The sequence below is a fragment of the Odocoileus virginianus genome, chromosome X (genome assembly GCF_023699985.2).
Source record: "Odocoileus virginianus isolate 20LAN1187 ecotype Illinois chromosome X, Ovbor_1.2, whole genome shotgun sequence".
Classification (NCBI taxonomy): domain Eukaryota; kingdom Metazoa; phylum Chordata; class Mammalia; order Artiodactyla; family Cervidae; genus Odocoileus; species Odocoileus virginianus.
Window position 1 is genome coordinate 29,387,169 of NC_069708.1, and position 6,145 is coordinate 29,393,313.

A 6,145-nucleotide genomic window follows, 5' to 3' on the forward strand; every position below is an offset into this window, starting at 1 on the left:
TTCATGTTCCAGTGGACCACAAACCCAAACATTCCCCCTTAGAAGCAGCAAATGCTCTTTACCATTGAATTTGAACTCTTTTCTTCTTTTAAGAGAATTCTCTGTTCCATTGTTTATCAAAAGCAGAGCAACAGAACAAAAGCCAAAACAAAACAAAAAGCAAAGTTTCAAGAAATTAAATATCAAAACCATCTTATACATTTATTCCACCTGGACCTTGCATGCATTTGCAATTGCAACCCCTGAAATAAAGGATGGAAACTAGAAGAAATGAAGCAAAGTAAAAGAAACAGAGACTAAGTGCATTAATTTTACTAACTGCAACTTCAGAACACAAAAGTAAAGACCCAAAAACTCCTGCTGCTGGTACATAAATATCTAACTAAACTGGGATAAGTCAGGCCTGGTACATTTATGAGGGCTTCCCTTGTGGCTCAGCTGGTAAAGAATCTGCCTGCAATATGGGAGACCTGGGTTTGATCCCTGGGTCGGAACGATCCCCTGGAGAAGGAAATGGCAACCCACTCTAGTATTCTTGCCTGGAGAATCCCATGGACAGAGGAGCCTGGTGGGCTACAGTCCATGGGGTGGCAAAGAGTTGGACATGGCTAAGTGAGTTAACACACACATTTGTATTCTTTAAGAATACATTTGTACATTTGTATTCTTAGGAATTAGAACTGGGCTATCAAAAGTAATAATCATAGTTAGCTATGCAAACTGCAGCTGAAAGGACAGATAGCAAGCCAACACAATGAAGACAGGTGAGGCCACAAGGGCCAAAAGCAAGCAAAACTTATGACAAGGTAAAGCCCTCACAACTTTAGAAATGAACTATAAGCTAACAAAAATAAATACAGTATACAATTCATTGCGGGGGCGGGGGCGGTGAAGCCCTAAGTAAGCAGAATCTATGAATAAGCTAAATATATGAGGTAGAGAAAAAAGTAAAACAAAGTGGATTGGCAAGTCGATAGGCAACAGGAGAAGTAAGACACAAAAGTTAAGAAGAGTAGCTAAGTTACATAAATAGTACAATCCTAACATGAAGCTCTACAAGCTCCTGCTGCTGAGTTTCCCAGAGCTTCTCTAGCCCCAGGTCCCATCCCTAAATGGGCATAACCATAAAAAGGTCTCCCTATAATTGGAATTTCATGTGATCCCAGTCATCATTATCTCCCTATAAGTCACCAGCCAATAACCTGTCATTAGTTTACTGGAGAATTTGTCTCTAACAATCAGAAGTGCTTCACCAACTGTAAGAAGCAAAATAACCCCTCAAGAGGAATTCAATTTAGGGAATTGGCTATGATCTTGCAGAAAATCCCTTGTTTTAAAGATGCTGTGCAAGCCAGCTTGTGATATGGAATTTATATTTTATACCAACTTCAGAAGGTGAGACTCTGAGGGACTTGCTAGATGTGGCAAATAAGCAGCAAGCAGTGTTAGGGAGCTAAACCAGATAGAATAAAGTAGACATGTCAAAGTGTCACTCATGCCTAAAATTATTCTGAAGGAAACTGTACTGGAACAAGTCTACCTTAAGAAAGCATTCTTGTGACCAACTATTCCTTGTGTGAATCCATAGCTCTTCAGATCAAGGCTAAGTAAGGATCAGACCTGAGGAGAGACATCCACAAGCCAGTCGATAGCGTATGACCAGTCATGACATGAAAGCTATCCCCAAACAAGGATGAGGTAAGAAAATTAGATTCAACTTACAACTGAGGAAAAACAGAGGGACAAAAACTAGGCAGCTGAAGTGAATGGATATGCAATGAAAGAACATACCACAGCCTATGTAAGACTCATGAAGGATTTAAGTAAGATGAACTGGTAAGCACAGAAAATTGAAGCTAAAATTAAGCAGAAACTATCCATCAACACTAGAATAAAGAACAGAGGATGAAGACTTCCTCGGTGGTACAGTGGATAGGAAATCATGTGCCAGTGCAGGGGACAGGGGTTCAATCCCTGGTCTGGGAAGATTCCACGTGCCACGGAGCAAGCCCATGCACCACAACTACTGAGCCTGTGCTCTAGAGCCTGCAAGTCACAACCACTGAGCCTACATGCTGCAACTACTGAAGCCCAGTGCCCTAGAGCCCATGCTCTGCAAAAAAGAGAAGCCGCTACAATGAGAAGATCCATCCACCATAACAAAGAGTAGGTCCCACTCACTGCAATTAAAGAAAAGTCAGTGTGCAGCAACGAACACGTTGCACAACTAAAATAGAAAGAAAGAAAAACAAAAGAACAGAGGATAAGGAAACCAGAGAGCAGCAGAAAGAGACTCAAGGATATAGTGAAAGTAGGGTCATGTAGTCATTTGTGAAACTACTGCTTCCAAAGATGGTTAGGTATGGCACTTTTGGATGTCCCATGACTGGGTTGTCTTCTAATTTTAGAGCAATTAAATGACTATGGAGATACCTACAACAGATGAGTTGTATTAGTCTAAAGCACTTCAGTATTATAAAAAGGGAAAGAAAAACATTTCCACATAGCAATCAATAGGGGGAATGTCCTAGACCTGCCAAATAACAACTGCTACCTCTACAGTCAACCCACAGGCAATCAGATTCACAATTTAATGACAACTGGGCAGCACAGAGAACAAGAGCAGAAACAGATAGTTTGCAGAAAGATGATATAGAATGGAGGCCACATCTACAGAGACTGCACAAGCTCAAGTTATGAATGAGGGGGAAAAAAAACCCTACATATTCAGTAGCTTAGTAAGCAGAGACATTAGTTTGCCAACAAAGGTCCATCTAGTCAAAACTATGATTTTTCCAGTAGTCATTTATGAACGTGAGAGTTGGTCTAGAAAGAAAGCTGAGCACCAAAGAATTGATACTTTCGAACTGTAGTGTTAGAGAAGACTTGAGAGTCCCTTGGACTGCACAGAGATCCAACCAGTCCATCCTAAAGGAAGTCAGTCCTGAATATTCATTGGAAGGACTGATGTTGAAGCTGAAACTCCAATACTTCGGCCACCTGATGCAAAGAGCTGACTCATTGGAAAAGACTCTGATGCAGGAAAGATTGAAGGCAGGAGGAGAAGGGGATGACAGAGGATGAAGTGGTCAGATGGCATCACTGACTCGATGGACATGAGTTTGAGCAAGCTCTGGGAGTTGGTGATGGACAGGGAAGCCTGGCATGCTGCAGTCCATGGGGTTGCAAAGAGCTGGACATGACTGAGCAACTGAACTGAACTGACTCAGTAGCTAGGAGGCAGAGGAAGACAGAGTATGAGAAAATCAGATGGAAGTAGAAGATGACATGCAGAAAACCAGAGAAATAAACTGAATCACATTAATAATACCACAATGGAGTCGAGTTCTGTAAACTTCTTAAACTGATCCAAATGAGCCCATTTCTTACAAAAAATTTTGGATTATAAGGAATAGACCCTGAAAATGAATGCAATATGGAACTGGTTATTTTGAAGCAATAAGGTAGTTGTTTGTGGTTGTTGCTGTTCAGTAGCTAAGTCATGTAGACTCTTTGCAACTCCATGGACTGTAGCCCGCCAGGCTCCTCTGTCCATGGGGTTCTCCAGGCAAGAATACTGGAGCAGGTTGCCATTTCTTTCTGCAACGGATCTTCCTGGACCAGGGATTGAACCGTGTCTCCTGCATTGGCAGGCAGATTCTTTACCACTGAGCCATGAATGTAGACAGCCAAGCAAATCACTTTCACATCCCAGAACATAATACTAATGACATACAAAGAATCCAGTCTGCCTATCACCTGTGTGCTCAGAAACTTAAAACTGTGAAATATGGACAGAAACAGGTGATCAGTAGTGGAGACTACAGGTGAAAAACTGCTTTAAGAGGTTATGATGGGAGATGAGTCATGAACATGAGGAAGTCCACTATGACTAAGCAGAAACTTTGAGAGCAAAAGTTATTAAAGCAAAATGTCACAGAGCCGATACCGGCAAACAGCCTACAGGCCAAATCCAACACCATTCCTCTCTTTTATATAAATATGGTTTTACAGAGCACAGCCACATTTGTCTGTTTATGTACTGTTTCTGGCTGCTTTCACTACAGTGGCAAAAACCACATGGTATACAAAGCCTAAAATATTTACTATCAGGCCCTTTATAGAAAAAGTTTGCCAACTTCTGCCACAGAGGACAGAATAGGCCAGTGGTAGCAAAACTGAGAAGTCACAAAGGAGAAACAGGGGCAGAAAGAATATTTGCCATGTTAAAAAGCAGAACACTAAAGATTCTGCTGAGATCCCCACTAGTACTCTTACTATTACCCACTGAACCCTGAATTTGCTGGACATTTAGACAAACTAATTAAATAACACAAATCAAAGAGAAGATCCTCAGGGGGAAAAGATTTGTATTTAAAAGTAAATAAACATGAACTATATGAAACTACAAAGATAAACTATATTTATCTTTACTATGAAATGCAAGGGGAAAATAAACCATAAACAAAAAAGATACTTGAGATATATAAAAATGAACAACTTCTGTCTCAAATTGAGGAAAACATGAGGAAAATATATCCGTGACATATATAGTAGATTAAAAATCAGTGCAAAAAATAAACTCAAAAATAAGACCCAAGAAAGATACTAGCTGTTCCATCTCATTAGGAATCAAATAAATTAAAATATCAAGGGAGACCACTTCTCACCTTTGCAACTGGCAGAGTTTTAAGAGCCATAATATATTAGTAAGGATGTGGAAAAAAATAGGTATTTGCATATATTAGAGGAATTATACTTTTAATCCAGCCATAGGAAACAAACACGGATATGTGCAAAAACATATTTACAGGGATGTTCACATTAAACATTATTAATACAAATTTAGAAGGGCAGCAATTGAACTAACACCCAAATACCAGATACAAATTATTTTTTACATTATAATACCAATTAAAACATGTTTGTGCTGTGTTGTGCTTGGTCGCTCAGTCATGTCTGACTCTTTGCGACCCCCTGGACTGCAGCCCGCCAGGCTCCTCTGTCCACGGGGGTTCTCCAGGCAAGAATACTGGAGTGGATTCCCATGCCCTCCTCCAGAGGATCTTCCCAACCCAGGGATCCAACGAACCAGGTCTCCCACATTGCAGGCGGATTCTTTACTGACTGAGCCACCAGGGAATTTCAGTTTATTATTAATTCTTTTTATTACACAGATATTTAAGATGGCATGGGACATGCTTGAGATCTGCTAAATTTAAAAGCTTAGGCAACAAGGTTTCATTAATGACCCTACCATCAACAACTGACAAAGACTGTCACTCCAACCAAAACCTCACTTTGAACATAGAAACAAAGTAGTAAAAAATCAAATAGAAAGTAAAATTTTAAAATAGCAAAGGTAGCAGACCTAATTCAATATTATTGAAAACGAGGAAATTTTATTCTGGAAATATAAGGTAGTTTCATTACAAGGAAAGGTATTAAATATAACAAATACAACAAAAAGGGCAAAGAAAAAGATTTACTTCCATGTTTATTTCCATGTTTACTTCCAACACTTACTTGACTGAGATCCCTGTATTATGTCCAGATCACATTTTGAGACATCAATGGGAGGATTAATTCCTCCTAATCCTGAAAGCCATTTAGGGTTTGATATAGCAAATTACCAAAGCCACAGCCCCCTACATTGCCCCCTACATTGACTGCTAGGAGAGTGATTATATCCCAACTAACCTGTGTATCAGATTCACTTCTGGGCCTACGTAGGGTAGAAGACATTCTGAAGAAGGCAAACACTGGAAATGATAATGTAAGAGTAAGAAGAAATAACAAACATAAAGACAGTCATTTCTAAGTCATGCAAAGAAAGACCTGTGGCAAGGAAAAGGATCCTTTAAGGGATGATAATATTAACAACATGGTCCATGAAGATTCTATTACTCTACCAAGAACTCAAGCTAATATCTAGATGACTATTGTCATGCACATAATGCACAGATCATGAGACACTTTCCAGTGCTAACTTAAGTATAGCTGTATTACTGTTATTACAAGTATTTTGAATAAAAATCACCTTGAATGTTTGCTTTATCACCTCAAGTCTTCCTGTCTTAAAGACTTCATGTATATATATTATAGAGCAAGGATGGCATGCTATGGTCCATGGGCTGAATCTGGG